This window comes from Callithrix jacchus, chromosome 2, assembly GCF_049354715.1.
Source record: "Callithrix jacchus isolate 240 chromosome 2, calJac240_pri, whole genome shotgun sequence".
NCBI classification, from domain to species: domain Eukaryota; kingdom Metazoa; phylum Chordata; class Mammalia; order Primates; family Cebidae; genus Callithrix; species Callithrix jacchus.
In genome coordinates, this window is record NC_133503.1 from 73,446,816 (window position 1) to 73,465,643 (window position 18,828).

At 44.3% G+C, this 18,828-nt stretch overlaps 1 protein-coding gene and 1 pseudogene across 4 annotated transcripts in view; both read left to right on the forward strand.

The window, feature by feature from the left end:
* BTNL9 (butyrophilin like 9) overlaps window positions 1-18,828 on the forward strand; it is a 52,935-nt gene that overhangs the window by 16,334 nt on the left and 17,773 nt on the right. For 2 of the 4 annotated variants that reach the window (XM_002744476.5, XM_035290825.2), the window contains exon 1: window positions 13,363-13,554. The exons of the other annotated variants lie outside the window; for them this stretch is intronic. The gene's annotated coding sequence lies outside the window, so the exon portion shown is untranslated. Of the gene's footprint in view, window positions 1-13,362; window positions 13,555-18,828 lie in introns of those variants that run through there. 4 annotated transcript variants of the gene reach the window in all.
* On the forward strand, window positions 1,427-9,874 carry LOC103790369 (heterogeneous nuclear ribonucleoprotein A1-like 2; annotated as a pseudogene).

The window sequence follows — 18,828 nt, forward strand, 5'->3', positions numbered from 1 at the left end:
GGAATCTCCTGGTCTGGCTCACTGTCCAAGTCTCGTTTAATCAGATGGATATGCTAATCTGCCCTCCCAAATCTCAGATTGCCAGTTTAGCAGGGCACCTAGGCCCGTGTGTTTTGTGCGGATTGTTGGGGAGTGCCTGCACTATGGCACCGGCCGAAGCGGCCGCAACAGCTGAACCATCTGCGCTTGTGTCCCATATCTTTCCTACAACTGGGACGTTCCCCGTTCTGTGGGCAAAAAAGATCCATCTGGAAATGCGGCTTTGACTCACCCTCTGAGCATTCGCTGAGAGCTTTTATCCCAAGTTGTTCTTACTGCACCATCTTTGGATCAATGATCAGAACAAAAGTTTTATAAAGCCATCATTATTCCTGATAAATCTTGTCAACAAAGAAGATACAGATGAAAAATAAGCACATGAAGAGATACTCAGTGCCATTAAACATTAAGGAACTGCAAATTTAAACCACAAAAAGATATGATTACCATCTATTAGAGAGACAGAAACTACAAAGACTGACCATAGCAAGTGTTAGTGAGGATGTAAAGGGAAGGAGACTCTCATACACTGCTCATGGGAATATCAAATAGTATAGTCACTTTGGAAAGTAGTTTGGTAGTTCCTTTAAAAGTTAAACAGTCACTAACCATGTGATTCAGCATTGCACTCTAATCATTTTGCCAAGAGAAAACTAAATATTTGAATGTTCTTAGCAGCTTTATGTGTAATAGCCAAAATCTGAAAACAACACAAAGCTCATCAACTGATGAACAAATTGTGATATATCCATGCAAATAAAGTGCTATTCAGAAACAAAAAAGGAATAAACTATTGTTATACATCCAAAATCATTAAGTGGTCCATATTTTTAAATTTAATTTTGTGATAAAGAAAAACATTGGAAATATCTGGCAAGATGGCTGAATAAGAATAGCTCCGGTTTGCAGCTCCCAGTGAAACCAACAAAAAAGGAAAAAAAAAAAAAGAAAAAAGAAGATAGGTGATTTCCAACTGAGGTACCCTGTTCATTTCACTGGGACTGGTTAGGCAGTGGATGCAGCCCATGGAGGCAAGCAGAAGCAGGGTGGGGTGTTGCCTCACCAAGGAATTGCAAGGAGGGGGGGCTTCCTTCCCCCAGCCAAAGGAAGCTGTAAGGGACTGTGCTATCTGGCCCAGACACTATGCTTTTCCCACAGTTTTTGCAATCTGCAGGCCAGGAGATTCTCTCATGTGCCTATACCATCAGGGCCCTGGGTTTCAAGCACAAAACTGGGCAGCTGTTTGGGCAGACACCAGCTAGCTGCAGGAGTTTTTTTTTAATCCCCCAGTGGCATCTGGAATTCCAGTGAGAAAGAACTATTCACTCTCCTGGAAAGGAGGCTGAAGCTAGAAAGCCAAGTGCCTCATTCAGTGGGTCCCACTCCCATGGAGCCCAGCAAACTAAGAACCACTAGCTTGAATTTCTTGCTGCCAGAACAGCAGTCTGGAGTTGACGTGGGACAATCGAGCTTGGTCAGGGGAGGGATATCTGTCATTACTGAGGCTTAAGTAGGTGACTTTCCCCTGAGAGTGATGAGGAGGTCTGGAAGTTCGGACAGGATGGAACTCAACACAGTGCAGCGAAGCTGCAGAGGTCAGACTGCCTCTCTAGATTCCTCCTCACTGGGCAGGCCATCTCTGAAAGAAAGGCAGCAGTCCCAGTCAGGGTCTTATAGATAAGAAAACGCCCATCTCCCTGGGACAGAGCACCTGGGGGAAGATGTGGCTGTTGGTGCTGCTTCAGTGAACTTAAACATTCCTGCTTGCCAGCTCTGCAGAAAGCAGCAGATCCTTACAAGGAGGGTTCTCCCAGCACAGCACTAGAGCTCTGCTAAAGGACAGGCTGCCTTCTCAGGTGGAACTCTGACCCCTGTGCCACCTGACTGGGAGAGACCTCCCAACAGGGATTGGCAGACACCTAATATAGGAGGTGTGTTTGACATTAGGCTGAATTCTATCAGAGGTACAAAGAGGAGCTGGTACCATTCCTTCTGAAACTATTCCAAGCAATACTAAAAGAGAGACTCTTCTTTAACTCATTTTATGAGGCCAGCATCATCCTCATTCCAAAACCTGGCAGAGACACAACAACATCAAAAAAAAAAAAAAAAAAAAAAAAGAAAGAAAAGAAAAGAAAATTTCAGGCCAATATTCCTGATGCATCAATGTGAAAATCCTCAATAAAATACTGGCAAATTCAATCACGCAGCACATCAAAAAGCTTATCCACCACCATCAAGTTGGCTTTATCTCTGGAATGCAAGGCTGACTCAACATACATGAATCAATAAAGGTAATCCATCACATAAAAACAACTAATGACAAAAACCACATGATTATCTCAATAGATGCAGAAAAGGCCTTCAATAAAATTCAATGCCACTTCATGCTAAAAACTCTCAATAAACTAAGTATTAATGGAACATATCTCAAAATAATAAAAGCTATTCATGACAAACCTACAGCCAATATGTTACTAACTGGGCAAAAGCTGGAAGCATTCCCTTTGAAAACTAGCACAGGACAAGGATGCCCTCTCTCACCACTCCTATTCAACATAGTATTGGAAGTTCCAGTCAGAGCAATCAGGCAAGAGAAAGAAATAAGCGTATTCAGACAGGAAGAAAGGAAGTAAACTTGTCTCTGTTTGCAGATGACATGATTATATATTTAGAAAACCCCACTGACAAAAATAAGCAATGGGAAAGGATTCCCTATTTAATAAATGGTGCTGGGGAAACTGGCTAGCCATATGCAGAAAACTAAAGCTGGATCCCTTTCTTACACCTTATACAAAAATTAACTCAAAATGGATTAAAGACTTAAACATAAAACATAAAAACCCTAGAAGAAAACCAAGGCAATACCATTCAGGACATAAGAATAGGCAAAGAATTCATGACTAAAATGCCAAAAGCGATTAAAACAAAAGACAAAATTGACAAATATAATCTAATTAAACTAAAGAGCTTCTTCACAGCAAAAGAAACTCTCATCAGAGTGAAGAGGCAATCTACAGGGTGAGAGAAAAATATTGCAATCTATCCAACTCACAAAGAGCTGTTACCCAGAATCTACAGGGAACTTAAACAAATTAACAAGAAAAAAACCAACAACCTCATCAAAAAGTGGGCAAAGGGTATGAACAGACACTTCTCAAAAGAAGACATTTATGTAGCCAAAAAACATGGAAAAAAGCTCATCAGTGGTCATTAGACAAACGCAAATCAAAATCACAATGAGATACTATATCACTCCAGTTAGAATGGTGATCATTAAAAAGTCAAAAAATAACAGATGCTGGAGAAAATGTGGAAAAATAGGAATGCTTTTACACTGTTGGTGGGACTGTAAATTATTTCAACCGAGTTTGCTCCTTTCTGTCCGTGGATGCCGCCGAAGCAGCATCGTTAAAGTCTCTCTTCTGCCTGCGATCATATCTAGTCAGAGTCTCCTAAAGAGCCAGAACAGCTGAGGAAGGTCTTCATTGGAGGGTTGAGCTTTGAAACAACCGATGAGAGCCTGAGGAGCCATTTTGAGCAATGGGGAATGCTTACAGACTGTGTGGTAATGAGAGATCCAAATACCAAGCTCTCTAGAGGCTTTGGGTTTGTCACGTATGCAACTGTGGAGGAGGTGGATGCAGCCATGAATGCAAGGCCACACAAAGTGGATGGAAGAGTTGTGGAACCAAAGAGAGCTGTCTCAAGAGAAGATTCTCAAAGACCAGGTGCCAACTTAACTGAGAAATTTTCGTTGGTGACATTAAAGAAGACACTGAAGAACATCACCTAAGAGATTATTTTGAACAGTATGGAAAAATTGAAGTAATTAAAATCATGACTGACAGAGGCAGTGTCAAGAAAAGGGACTTTGCATTTGTAACCTTTGACGACCATGACTCAGTGGATAAGATTGTCATTCAGAAATACCATACTGTGAATGGCCACAACTGTGAAGTTAGAAAAGCCTGTGAAAGCAAGAGATTACTAGTGCTTCATTCAGCCAAAGAGGTTGAAGTGGTTCTGGAAACTTTGGTGGTGGTCATGGAGGTGGTTTCGGTGGAAATGACAACTTTGGTCGTGAAGGAAACTTTAGTGGTCATGGTGGCTTTGGTGGCAGCCGTGGTGGTGGTGGATATGGTAGCAGTGGGGATGGCTATAATGGATTTGGTAATGATGGAGGCAATTTTGGAGGTGTTGAAAGCTACAATGATTTGGCACATCCAGCCAAACTGAGCTTCATAAGTGAAGGAAAAATAAAATACTTTGTGAACAAGCAAGTACTCAGAGATTTTGTCACCACCAGGCCTGCTTTACAAGAGCTCCTGAAAGAGGCACTACACATAGAAAGGAACAACCAATACCAGCCATTCCAAAAACATACGAAATGCTAAAGAGCACTAACAAAATGAAGAATCTGCATCAACTAATGGGCAAAACAGTCAGCTAGCATCAAAATGGCAGTATCAAATTCACACATAATATGAACCCTAAATGTAAATGGGCTAAATTCACCAATCAAAAGACACAGACTGGGAAACTGGATAATAAGCCAAAACCCATAGGTGTGCTGTATGCAAAAAACCCATCTCATATGCAAGGATACACAAAGTTGCAAAATAAAGGGATAGAAGAAGAGTTACCAAGCAAATGGAGAGCAAAAAAAAAAGCAGGAGTTGAAATTGTCTCTGATGAAATGGACTTTAAGCCAACAAAGATCAAAAGAGACAAAGAAAGACATTACATAATGGTAAAAGGATCAATACAAGAAGAGCTAACGATCTTAAACATATATGGACCCAATACAGGAGCACCCAGATACATAAGGCAAGTTCTTAATGACTTACAAAGAGACTTAGACTCCCACACAATAATAGTGGGAGACTAACACTCCACTGTCAATATTAGACAGATCGAACAGACAGAAAATTAACAAGGATATCCAGGACTTGAACTCAGATCTGGAACAAGCAAACCTGATAGACATTTACAGAACTCTGCAACCCAAAGCCACAGAATATACATTCTTCTCAGCATCACATCACACCTACTCAAAAATTGACCAAATAATTGGAAGTAAAGCACTCCTCAACAAATGCAAAAGAATGAAATCATAACAAACAGTCTTTCAGACCATAGTTCAATCAAGTTAGAACTCAGAAATCAGAAACTAACTCAGAATCGCACAGCTTCATGGAAACTGAACAACTGGCTCTTGAATGTTGATTGGATAAACAATGAAATGAAATGAAGGCAGAAATAAAGAAGTTCTTTGAAACCAACGAGAACAAAGACACAACATACCAGAATTTCTGGGATACATTTAACGCAGTCTCTAGAGGAAAATATATAGCTATAAGTGCCCACATGAGAAGAGTGGAGAGATCCAAAATTGACACTCTACCATCAAAATTAAAAGAGCTAGAGGAGCAAGATAAAAAAAAAAAAATCTCAAAAGATTCTAGCAGAATCTAGCAGAAGACAAGAAATAACTAAGATCAGAGCTGAACTGAAGGAGATAAAGACACAAAAAACCCTTCAAAGAATCAATAAATCCAAGAGCTGGTTTTTGAAAAGATCAACAAAATGGACAGACCACTAGCCAGATTAATGAAAAAGAAAAGAGAGAACAACCAAATGGATGCAATAAAAAACGATAAAGGGGAAATCACCACAGATTCCACAGAAATTCAAACCATCATCAGAGAATATTACAAACAACTCTATGCACATAAACTATTAAACCTGGAAGATATGGATAAATTCCTGGACACTCGTGTCCTCCCAAGCCTAAACCAGGAGGAAGCCAAAACTATGAATAGACCAATAACAAGATCTGAAGTTGAGGCAGCAATTAAGAGTCTACCACACAAAAAAAGCCTAGGTCCAGATGGGTTCACAGCCGAATTCTACCAGAAACATAAAGAGGAACTGGTACCATTTTTTCCAAAACTATTCCAAATAATCCAAAAAGAGGGAATCCTTCCCAAATCATTTTATGAGACCAACATCATCCTGACACCAAAACCGGCAGAGACTCAACAAGAAAAGAAAACTTCAGGGCAATATCCATGATGAACATAGATGCAAAAATCTTCAATTAAATACTGGCAAGCCGATTGCAACAGCACATCAAAAAGCTTATTTACCATGATCAAGTAGGATTCATCCCGGGAATGCAAGGCTGGTTCAACATACACAAGTCTATAAACGTAATTCACCACATAAACAGAACCAAAAACAAAAACCACATGATTATCTCAATTGATGCAGAGAAGGCCTTAGACAAAATTCAACAGCTCTTTATGCTAAAAACCCTCAATAAACTCGGTATTGATGGAATATATCTCAAAATAATAAATGTTATTTACAACAAACCAACAGCCAATATCACACTGAAATGGCAAAAACTGGAAGCATTCCCTTTGAAATCTGGCACTAGACAAGGGTGCCCTCTCTCACCACTCCTATTCAATATGGTACTGGAAGGTCTAGCCAGAGCAATCAGGCAAGAAAAAGAAATAAAGGGTATTCAAATAGGAAAGGAGGAAGTTAAATTCTCTGTATTTGCAGACAACATGATAGTATGTCTAGAAGACCCCATCGCCTCAGCCCAAAAACTCCTGAAACTGATAAGCAACTTCAGCAAAGTCTCAGGATACAAAATCAATGTGCAAAAATCACAAGCATTACAATACACCAATAACAGACTTAAAGAGAGCCAAATCAAGAACAAACTGCCAGACGGGCACAGTGGCTCAAGCCTGTATCCCAGCACTTTGGGAGGCCGAGGCGGGTGGATCATGAGGTCAAGAGATCGGGACCATTCTGGTCAACATGGAGAAACCCCGTCTCTACTTAAAATACAAAAAATTAGCTGGGCACAGTGGCACGTTACTGTAATCCCAGCTACTTAGGAGGCTGAGGCAGGAGAACTGCCTGAACCCAGGAAGCGGAGGTTGCAGTGAGCCAAGATCGTGCCATTACACTCCAGCCTGGGTGAAAACAGCGAAACTCCGTCTCAGAAAACAAACAAACAAACAAAAATAAAACGAACTGCCATTCACAATTGCTACAAAAAGAATAAAATACCTAGGAATACAACTAACAAAGAACGTAAAGGACCTCTTCAAGGAGAACTACAAACCACTGCTCAACAAAATAAGAGAGGACACAAACAGATGGAGAAACATTCCATATTCATGGTTAGGAAGAATCAATATCATGAAAATGGCCATACTGTCCAAAGTAATTTACAGATTCAACGCTATCCCCATCAAGCTACCAATAACCTTCTTCACAGAACTGGAAAAAACCGCCTTAAACTTCATATGGAACCAAAAGAGAGCCCGCATAGCCAAGTCAATTCTATGTAAAAAGAACACAGTGGGAGGCATTACACTACCGGACTTCAAACTATACTACAAGGCTACAGTAATCAAAACAGCATGGTACTGGTACCAAAACAGAGATATAGACTAATGGAACAGAATAGACATCGGAGGCAACACAACATATCTTCAACCATACAATCTTTGATAAACCTGACAAAAACAAGCAATGGAGAAAGGATTCCCTGTTTAATAAATGGTGTTGGGAAAACTGGCTGGCCATGTGCAGAAATAAGAAACTGGACCCCTTCCTGACACCCTACACTAAAATTAACTCCAGATGGATTAAAGACTTAAACGTAAGACCTAACACCATGAAAACCCTAGAAGAAAATCTAGGCAAAACCATTCAGGACATAGGAGTAGGCAAGGACTTCATGACCAAAAGCACTGGCAACAAAAGCCAAAATAGACAAATGGGACCTAATCAAACACCACAGCTTCTGCACAGCAAAAGAAATAGTCACTAGAGTGAATTGGCAACCAACAGAATGGGAAAAAATTTTTGCAGTTTACCCATCTGACAAACGGCAGATATCCAGAATTTACAAAGAACTCAAACAGATTTACAAGAAAAAAAAAACAAGCCCATTCAAAAATGGGCAAAGGATATGAACAGATACTTTACAAGAGAAGACATACATGAGACCAACAAACATGAAAAAATGCTCATCATCACTGGTCATCAGGGAAATGCAAATCAAAACTACATTGAGATACCATCTCATGCCAGATAGAATGGTGATCATTAAAAAATCTGGAGACAACAGATGCTGGAGAGGATGTGGAGAAATAGGAACACTTTTACACTGCTGGTAGGAGTGTAAATTAGTTCAACCATTGTGGAAGACAGTGTGACAATTCCTCAAGGACCTAGAAATAGAAATTCCATTTGACCCAGCAATCCCATTACTGGGTATATATACAAAGGACTATAAATCATTCTACTATAAGAACACATGCACACGAATGTTCATTGCAGCACTGTTTACAATAGCAAAGACCTGGAACCATTACTGGGTATATATACAAAGGACTATAAATCATTCTACTATAAGGACACATGCACACAAATGTTCATTGCAGCACTGTTTACAATAACAAAGACCTGGAAGCAACCCAGATGCCCACTGATGATAGACTGGACTGGGAAAATGTGGCACATATACACCATGTACTATTATGCAGCAATCAGAAATGATGAGTTCGTGTCCTTTGTAGGGACATGGATGAATCTGGAGAACATCATTCTCAGCAAACTGACACAAGAACAGAAAATGAAATGCCGCATATTCTCACTCATAGGAGGGTGATAAAAAATGAGAACACATGGACACAGGGAGGGGAGTACTAAACACTGGGGTCTACTGGGGGGAAAAGGGGAGGACCAGCGATGGGGGGGAGCTGGGGAGGGATAGCCTGGGGAGAAATGCCAAATGTGGGTGAAGGGGAGAAAGGAAGCAAAACACACTGCCATGTGTATACCTATGCAACTGTCTTGCACATTCTGCACATGTACCCCAAAACCTAAAATGCAATTAAAAAAATAATAAAAATGTTTAAAAATTAGATGGTCACAGCTACTTAGGAGGTTGAGGTGGGAGGATCACTTGAGCCTGGGAGATTGAGGCTGTAGTGAGCTGTGACTGTGCCACTGCAGTGCAGCATGGGCAACAGAGCAAGGCCCTGTCTCGAAAAAGAAAAACAAAAAGAAATTATTTGCAACTCTACTGGACAAAAGTCTACAAGTTAATTATGCAAATTCACTAAATCTGGGGTTTTTAAGAAATGGTAAACAGTAATCAAAGTGCATTTCCATAAATAATCTGTGGCTGGGCCAGTCCCCATATGACACTGTAAGGGCATCTTACTTACCTTTTTGCCTTATTTGAAAAAAAATTTTTTTTTTTTTGAGACGGAGTTTTGCTCTTGTTACCCAGGCTGGAGTGCAATGGCGCGATCTCGGCTCACCGCAACCTCCGCCTCCTGGGTTCAGGCAATTCTCCTGCCTCAGCCTCTCGAGTAGCTGGGATTACAGGCACATGCCACCATGCCCAGCTAATTTTTTTTATATTTTTAGTAGAGACGGGGTTTCACCATGTTGACCAGGATGGTCTCGATCTCTTTTTTTTTTTTTAAATTTTTTATTGGATTATAGGTTTTGGGGTACATGAGCAGAGCATGCAAGACGGTCTCGATCTCTTGACCTCGTGATCCACCTGCCTTGGCCTCCCAAAGTGCTGGGATTACAGGTGTGAGCCACCATGCTCAGCCTATCCTTGTTTATTATTATCACCATCTGTTTATGTAACTCAAACCTTGTCAAACTCTGTGTTTGGGCTGGCTCTCTGAAAAGGTATATAAAGGTGCACTGACCCACTGTTTTCCTGCAAATGGACGGGACTTATGTGGGCACTGTTCTCACAGGGTCTCCTCTATAATCAATGCTCACTCCACCTGGCTTGAAGCCAGCACCTGGAGCTCCTCATTCCACCCACTACTGCTGTCAAGAGAGGGCACTGGCTACTTCTTGCAGTGAAGGAATTCCTCTGAGCTAGGGATGCTCTGTGCTGATTCCTTTGGGCAGCACCACTCAAGTCACCCTTGAAAAAAGCTTGCCTTGGGGAGGTTGGGCTGTTTGGGAGTAGAGGGTGTGTGTGGCTCCTGCAGCCCCTCACTTTCTCAGGATCTAAAGATGGGCACCTGTGGCTCTGAGGGCAGCCAGTGGGCTTCACCTCTTTCCCAGGGCATGTACATGTCCTCATGTGACAAAGCACAATGGTGGGCACTGTGCCAGCTGACAGGCACAAGAATGTCAGTGTGAGCTCCCTGGAGAACAGTAAAAAAGAAAATATAACAAGGAAGCTCAAGGGACCATGCTGTATTCTGGAGGAGATGGTGAGGAATTGTCAGTAAAGGAGGAATTCACTGCTTATGAGGCTGGCATGACTTTACCTTCTGTCTCCTCTGGTAGCCCATGCTGGGCACGAGAATAGCCTTTGCCCTGGGGTTGAGGATTCTCCCACTCGCCCCTCCAGAATTCCGTGAGATGACCTCATGGTGAGGGCTGCTGTACAGCAAGGAGACTATGTAACGGGGCATGTTCTCCACTGTCCATGTGATGGCAGTGGCTGCTGCTATCATGCCAGCTGCAGCAGGAATGCCTGGCTGGGGCTGCATACTTTGTGGAGCCAGTAAGAGCTCTGCCCCTTCTGGGTTGTAGAGGAATCTCCCCAGGTGACGCTGTGGCCACCCAAACTCCTCTACAGAGCAGGCAGGATTTTCACCCTCCTGGGTGGGGCTACAGCCACCCAAACTGCAGCTGTGGATCTGAGCCTCCCTGAGCTCTTGGGTGGGAGCCAGGGGCAGGCAGGATCTGCCCATGTGCATGGAGCTGCAGCTGCCTGACCCACAACTGCAGACCTTGGCCTCCTGCTCCACAGAGGAGGCAGGATCCGGGGGACAAGCAGGAGCTTTGCCCCTTGTGAGTTGGTGGGGCAGGAGGTCTCTGGTGCAGCTGTGGCCACCCTCCCAGGAGCAGGACCCCAGCATCTCTGCAGCCTGCACCTCCAGGGCCTGGGAAGAACCACTCCACATCCAGCCTCCCAACCTCCATCCCTTCAGGCCCAGGGGTGTCTGCTCCCCACTGACTGGCCTCTCTCTGCACCCCATCTCAGAGTGGGGTTGGGGCCTAGCCCAGGGGCCACAAATGGCAGTGGGAAACAGACAGAGTCCCTGGAGGAAGAAGGCAGGTCCCCAGTAAGTCCTCACCTTCAGGCTAGGGAGAACCCGAAGGCTGTAGTCTGGGCTGCCAGTCCCTTGGACTGGAGTGGCGACTTGCGGTGTCTCCTCTGGCTGCCCAGGGACCAGTCGGCATGCACTTACTCCCCTCTAAGGTGCATAAAAACCCCAGGCTCCACCAGAGCAGGGCAGAGGATGGAGAAACAATGGGATGACCAGCTGCAGGGAGGAGCTACCTTCTCTGCTGAGAGCTTAGAGACCTCCAGAGATGTTCAGAACAACCTGCCTGTGGATAGGAGCCACTCTCTCCAGAGCCTTCTCTCTGCTGAGAGCAGCTGGTAGCTGTAAGACCAGTGGGCAGAGAGGAGCTACCCTCTCCAGGGTCTTTTCTGCTGAGAGCTGAACACTCAATGGGAGGGGAGGACTTACGTACAGAGAGGAGCTACCCACTGCAGATCACCTCTGAGCTGTTCTAACATTCAGTAAAGCTCCTCTTCATTTTCTTCACCCCTCACTTGTCTGTGTACCTCATGACCTCATTCTTCCTGGAGGCAGGACAAGAACTCAGGTGCCACAGAGGTTTCCAAAAAGTAAATTCACACCCGTAAGATCCCACACAAGAGCAGATGAGGGTCCATGCTTTCCAGTGGCACTTGTAGCCCACCAGGGGTTCAGCACCTATCTTCCTTTTGCATCTGAGTCTTTATGCGTTTACTGGGTTTTTGAATGGGAGGTTCAGCTGGCAGGGCACAGCCGCTGTCTACATCCTCCTGCTGAATGATGCACCTGACATGCAGGCAGTGGTGACAGGTGGTGTCCCCCTCTCACATCCCACCAGGGCTGTGTCTGGCAGTCACAGAAGTGGATTATGCCCATTTCTCTCTCTCTTTGCATTCCTGTTGTGAAAATCTTGCCTCTCCCCAGGTGATTCTCAGCATGAAGGAATCCAGCTTAAGGGCCATGAAAAGCTTAGGACACGTTCTCATTTTTGAGCAGCCCCTCTCTACAAGTGTAATTTTTCTTCTCTTCCACTTCCCCATGTGGCATGCAATGTCCTCTAAAATGTGATCCCATCTATTTCTAATCAGCCTTCCCTTCCACTAGTGAGCTCCATACTGGCCTGACCAGCCCCTAGCCTTTTCCTACCTCCTTTGTGCTAATCCCCTTGCTCCACAAAAAGTGTCTGTCCCCTCAGGGTCCATGAAGAGTGTCTGTCCCCTCAGGCTGCCCCATTGCTTCTCTGATCCTACTGTTTATGCAGCATCCACTTTAAGTATACCCTGTCCCTGAGGCCTCCTCTGTCTCCTCAGGCCCAGGGAACTGCACCCACTGTTTGAGCTCACTGTTCAGCCCCCTTGCTGTCCCAGGGACATCTTTTCACACTAACAAACCTGGGTGCCTGGCCTACCAGCCTGTCTGAGCAGTCACCTCCAGGCCTATGCCTGTAGCTCACTGGCTCCTGTCTGCCACCATGAAGAGCCCTGCCCCCAGCACAGGCCCCTCTCCTAACACAGGCACTTCTGCGAATCCCTGGGTGTCCTAAATGTGCTTGAGCTACTCTGTGCCTCAGTTCTGGCCTGTTGCCTGGGGAGGATGTCAGTGCGGGCTCTGGCTGGGTAGCTAGTGTCTCAGTCCACTGATGCTCAAGGTACACCATGGCCTACAGTAAAATGGGGTGGGCTAGGGTGGAGTGGTGGTTACTTCTTCTTTTTTGAACTCTGATTCACTAGAGAAATCCCAATCCAACACCCCCCTGCATTCCTAAATTGCACGTGAATAGGTTTTGCAGGTTGCGCTAATGACAATGCCCCCAGAACGTCTTCTTTACTGACCTTGCCCCAAGGAGAAGGTTCTGGTGGGTTAAAAATTGGGCATCCCTCACCCTTAGTTAGTGGATATTGCAGTATACTCTCTTTCACTGTTCGAGGACTGCCACTCTGCCTCCCTGGAGTCCCAGCTTCACCTGCACAGAGACCCTGCACCCAGCTGGAGCCTTTTCTCCCACTTTGAGCCTCTGCAGCTGTCACTCTTTACAAAGCTCTCAGATACCTTTCCCCTCCTTCTCTGACCCTGGAGAGACATTTTACATGGGAATTCAAGATTTTTCTCGGAGACAGGATGTGACGACTTCCTTGTTTTGTTCTATCCATCTTGGCTTTTATAGCAAAGGGCAAAGCAAATAGCATATGTCTTAGGGCAGAAGATGGGTAACTAACTCTGTCACATGTGCACTGGCCTCTGCAGCTCAGCTGCCAGTCCATGTCTAGGGAATCTTAGCATCTGGGACCAAGACACTTTATAGCAGTCATCGCCCTTTCCACAGCAGGGGAGATCACCAGGACTTATCTGCTATTTCGGACATTTTGCTGCCCCCTGCCAGGTAAGTGGCTCATTCTAGATAGCTGTCTACACTTCCAACTTTCAAAATCAGCAATAAGAAAATGATGGTGGGAGGCTTTGTGAGGGCGTACACTTAGTGACACCATTTTATTATCTGAGCCTGGCTGCAGCATGGGATGTTTCAAGTGTGGCCAAGAGGAGATGTCCATGCCCGTTCAGGTAGGCCCCATCTCAGGAGGCAGGATCCTGATACATCCCGTGCCTCCCACCAGATGAAAAAGATTTCAAGCCTCATTGCAGTTCTTTTCTTGGGGCAGTCCATCTTCCTTAGAGACTAAGAGAGTGGAAATCCTCTGTGGACCTATTGAAATCAAACCAGTGCAGGCAGTGAGCACTAGCTGGGGTCTGCCGGGTGGAAGGGCATTGCAGGGGGTGTCAGGGAGGCCAGTGGGAGAGGGCCAAAGGCCCACTGACACCTGGGGACTTGCAGCTGGGGGAATAGAGGATAGGAGATAGGCAAAATTCACTAGTCACACAGCTCACAGAAGTAGCAAAGCAAAGGCCATACTTTCAGGGATAATCTATGTACTTTGTCGCTAGAGAAGTTTTGCACTCTGGGACCCCATAGTCTCCTCAGGCCTGTGCAGAGCAACAAAATGCTTCCTGTGTCTGGGAGAGCAAGTGATGTGGCATTTGTTAATACACATGAGTTTTCCTGCCAGATTTCATAATGTGGTCATTGAAGTGATAAACTAGTCTTAAAATTATGTGAGGGGAATTCCCAAGGTTTTGCTCTGTCCACATGGAGACACTGGGATCACTCAGGACAACATCCAGCTGCAAGGCAGGCGAGGTGCTGTGGGAGGGCATGGCCTTTGGACACCACCATGTTCTAAGATGCCCTTGGGAGATCTATTTATTTGTCAGGAGGACAGTGTTAAGTTCAGGCAAATTATTATATGTGTGGAGAGAATCTGAAATATACCAGTAAAGTAAGAGTGAGAGACTGTGAGACAGGTCCAGTAGGTGGCCTCTTCACAGAAACACAGACACAAGCACATGTGTGTTTGGGAGAGCAAGTGCTCACAGTAATAAGAACTAACATGCATTGGGCACTTCCTATCTATCATGCACTTATCTATACCTCAAGTATTATTATTATATTATCATTATTACTAATGGGTCCAAATTACCTATTTGGTAATCACCACCTTGTGGGAGGACCTGTGTCACCAGCTAACACGACTGGAACATGATGCATCCAAATGGATCTTAAACACAGCCTGAGCTCCTCTTGGTTTGGAAGGCACTAGCTGGACACTGATATGCGCCTCCTGGCTTTGCTGTCATGGGAATCTAACCTGTGTAATACCAATGGAAAAGCAGGATTTATTTTGTTAAGTTATTCACTAGGGAACCAACTGAGGATCCCTTGGTGGTCGTCATTTTGCACACAAGTAGTATCTGCCTTCCAGAGAGAGCAGCCTGAGGCTCCTGGGAGGACAGGGAGCATGTGCCCACTGGCAGAGCTCAGTCCAGCTGAAGGGTCCCTCTGTGGTTGTCCTTCTGCACACTGGGTTTTCCATCTTCCCCAAATATCCAATGTGTCCAGTCTCTTACTCCTCCCCTAGCAAAACCTCCTTACCAGGAACAGAACCTGTAATCGGTTTATACTGTAATCAAAATAGCAGAGATTGGAAAGTGTTTCTTCTTTTTTTTGGGGAGGAAGGCAGGAAGGGAGGGAAGGAGGAAGGGAGGGAGGAAGGAAGGGATGAAGGAAGGAAGGAAGGAAGGGAGGAACAGGGGAGGGAGGGAGAAAGGGAGGGAGGGAGGGAAGGGAAGGAAGGAAATCAATCAATGAGAGAGACATTGCCGATCTGGATCTAGAGTTTTACAAGTTGATTTCTTTTTTTGAGAGAAGAAAAGAAAAGAAAAAAATGAGTAAAGGAGAGGAAGAAAGAGGAAGAGAAAGAGGGAGGGTGAACGGAAATATTGCTTTATTCTGAAAAAAAAATGGGTATTAATAATGGCCAATCATTGTTTCATTTAAACCTATGAGTAGGTGTGATGTGGTATTGACAAGAATGTATATTTTGTGTATTTAAAGTGGAGAGCTCTATATATATTTACTAAGTTTACTTGTTCCAGATCTGAGTTCGAGTTCTTGATATCCTTATTAATTTTTTGTCTCATTGAATCTAAGTCTCTATGTATCTGGGTGTTAGGATCATTAGCTCTTGTTGTTGCATTGATCCTTTTACCACTGTATTTTTGTTGCTTTGAAATCTATTTTATCTGATACGAGAATTGCAACTCCTGCTTTTTATTTATTTATTTTTGCTCTCCATTTGGTTGGTAAAACTTTCTCCATCCCTTTGTTTTGGGTCTTTGTGTATCCTTGCATGTGAAACAGGTCTGGATGTAACATGCCGTTGGGTTTTGACTGTGTCTTTTGATTGGGGGATTTAGTTGATTTAAATTTAGGGTTACTGCCATTTGATGTTAACGGACTGTTTTATCCATTTGTTGATGTAAATTCTTCTTTATGTTGGTGCTCTTTACTTTTTGGTATATTTTTAGAAAGGCTAATACTGGTTGTTTCTTTCTGTGTGTAATGCTTCTTTCAGAAGCTCTTGTAATGTAGGCCTGGTAGTAATAAAATCTCTGAGTACTTGCTTGTTCATAAAAGATTTTATTTTTTCTTCAGTTGTGAAGCTTAGTTTGGCTGGATATGAAATTCTGGGCTGAAGGTTCTGTTCTTTGAGGATGTTGAATATTGGCCCCCACTCTCTTCTGGCTTGTAGAGTTTCTGCTGAGAGATCTGCTGTAAGTCTGATAGGCTTGCCTTTGTGGGTAACCTGACCTTTCTCTCTGGCTGCCCTTAGTATTTTCTCCTTCATTTCAACCCTGGTGAATCTAACGATTTATGTGCCTTGGGGTTGCTCTTCTTGAGGAATATCTTTGTGGTGTTCTCTGTATTACCAGGTGTTGAATATTGACCTGCTTTGCTAGTTTAGGAAAATTTTCCTGAATAATATCCTGAAGGGTATTTTCCAGCTTGGATTCATTCTCTCCATCGCATTCAGGTACACCTATCAAACGTAGGTTTGGTCTTTTCACATAATCCCACATTTCTTGGAGACTTTGCTCATTCCTTTTTATCCTTTTTTCTCTAATCTCATCTTCTCGTTTTATTTCATTAAGTTGGACTTTGACCTCTGATATCCTTTCTTCTGCTTGAACAATTCGAGTGTTTAAACCTGTGCATACTTCTCGGAGTTCCTGTATTGTATTCTTCAGTTCCATTAATTCACTTATATTCCTCTCGAAGTTGTCTGTTCTCAATAGGATTTCATCAAACCTTTTTTTCAAAGTTCTTAGTTTCTTTACGTTGGGCTACAACATGTTCTTTTAACTCACAGAAGTTTCTTATTATCCATTCCCTGAAGCGTGATTCTGTTACTGGGATGAGCTCGTTCTCCATCAAGCCTTGTTCCATTGTTGATGGGGAACTGTGATCATCTTTAGAGGGAGAGGCGTTCTGATTTTGAGTATTCTCAGCCTTTTTATGCTGGTTTCTTCCCATCATTGTAAATTTATCCTCCTGTCGTCTTTGAAATTACCTACTTTCAGATTAGGTCTCTTGAGTGGATGTTTAAGTTGTTAGTTCCCAGGGCCAGAACAGCGGCGTTAAGATTGATGGTGATTTTCTGCCCAGGATTCTCCTGTCTGGCTTCCTTCTTGTGTCCGTAATAGGCAACTCTGCCTTCCCGGGGTTCCAAACCTCGGTCAGCAGGGGAACCAGTCTCATTTACTCTGCGCCAAGAGCTGCCGCGCTGAGGTGCCATCACAGCCACTGCGCCGGCCTCAGGAGTCGTGCTGGGGACCCATGTGGGTCCTCCAAACCTCGGTCAGAAGGGGAGCCAGCCCTGTTTACTCTGCTCTGAGAGTTGCCGCGCCGAGGTGCCAGCAAAATCACTGCGCCGGCCACAAGAGTTGCGCTGGCGACCTGTGTGGCTCCTCCACTGGGAATCTTCTGCTCCATGAGTGACCAGAATTTGTCTGAAAGTGTGGCATCCTCTAGTTCTCTGCGCTTTCACTGAGAGCTGCAATCCCGAGATGTTAGCGATTGGCCATCTTGGATCGTTCAGAAAGTGTTTCTTCAAGGAGGGCCCTTGCACTTCAAGTAAGGATCAAGCACCCTTGATCCTTAATTGGAGAGTGAGGTCAGAAAGGGCAGACTCGTGGCAGCAGACAGGGAGGAAGGTGCTGTTCAGAAGTCACTAACTTTTCTCTTCAAAAAGTTGCCAGAACATCTCTCTCTTTGATCAAAGGCTTTCAAGATGATACCCTTGAGTGTTGGGAGCAACGGGACCAGGTACATTTTCCTCCTGACTGAGAAGATGCTCTTGACAAAGTCTTAGGGAGACTTCGGTTTTAAGTTGCTTTATCTGGCAGTGGAATTTAAAATTTTTTATTCACTAGTTGGTTGGTTGGCTGCTGGTTTTGTGGCTAGCACCCTGTGAGCTGGTCACTTCTTCAGTGCCTCTGTGTGATGGCAGGTTAGGGTGTGGTCTGTGACCAACTGGTTCCTGACATGGTCATGGTTTTGGGTAACAGGAGTGACTGAAGAATGTACCCAGACACACAATACAGCTGGTGAGGAATCAATCTGAGCAGCACAGAGCAAGGCTTTGGAACCAGAGAGTGGGGGTGGAACCTCACCCTACCACCTACCCACTGTGTGTGCAGGAGCAAGTCATTCAGCTCCTGGGCCTCCAATTCCTTATCTGTAACTTGGACCTATTAGTAATAATGATAATAATACTTGAGGTATAGGTAAGTGATTAATAGATGGAAGTGCCCAATGCACGTTAGTTCTTATTACTGTGAGCGCATACATGTGTGCTTGTGTCTGTGCTCTTTCTAGGAGGCTAGCTATAGGACCTGTCTCATGCCCCATCACTGCCTTATGGGAGGACCCATGTCACCACCTAATGCAAACTCAACTAATTCCCCAGAATTATCCAACATATCCAAATGGATGCATAAATACAGCCTGAGCCCCTCTTCGTTTGGAAGGCACTAGCTGGATGCTGACATGCCCCTCCTGGCTTTGCTGTCATGGGACTCTAACCTGTGTCTAGAAAATCCAGAACACTGGAGCATAGAGGAAAGAAGAAGGGAACAGAAGAGAGAGTGAGAAAGTGCACAGCCTGTGTAGACACCCTTTGCTAGCACCCTTCCTTGCCAGCTTCCCCACCTGTCACAGATAGACTTCCACCAGTAGCCACAGAGGGTGAGTGACTGGACT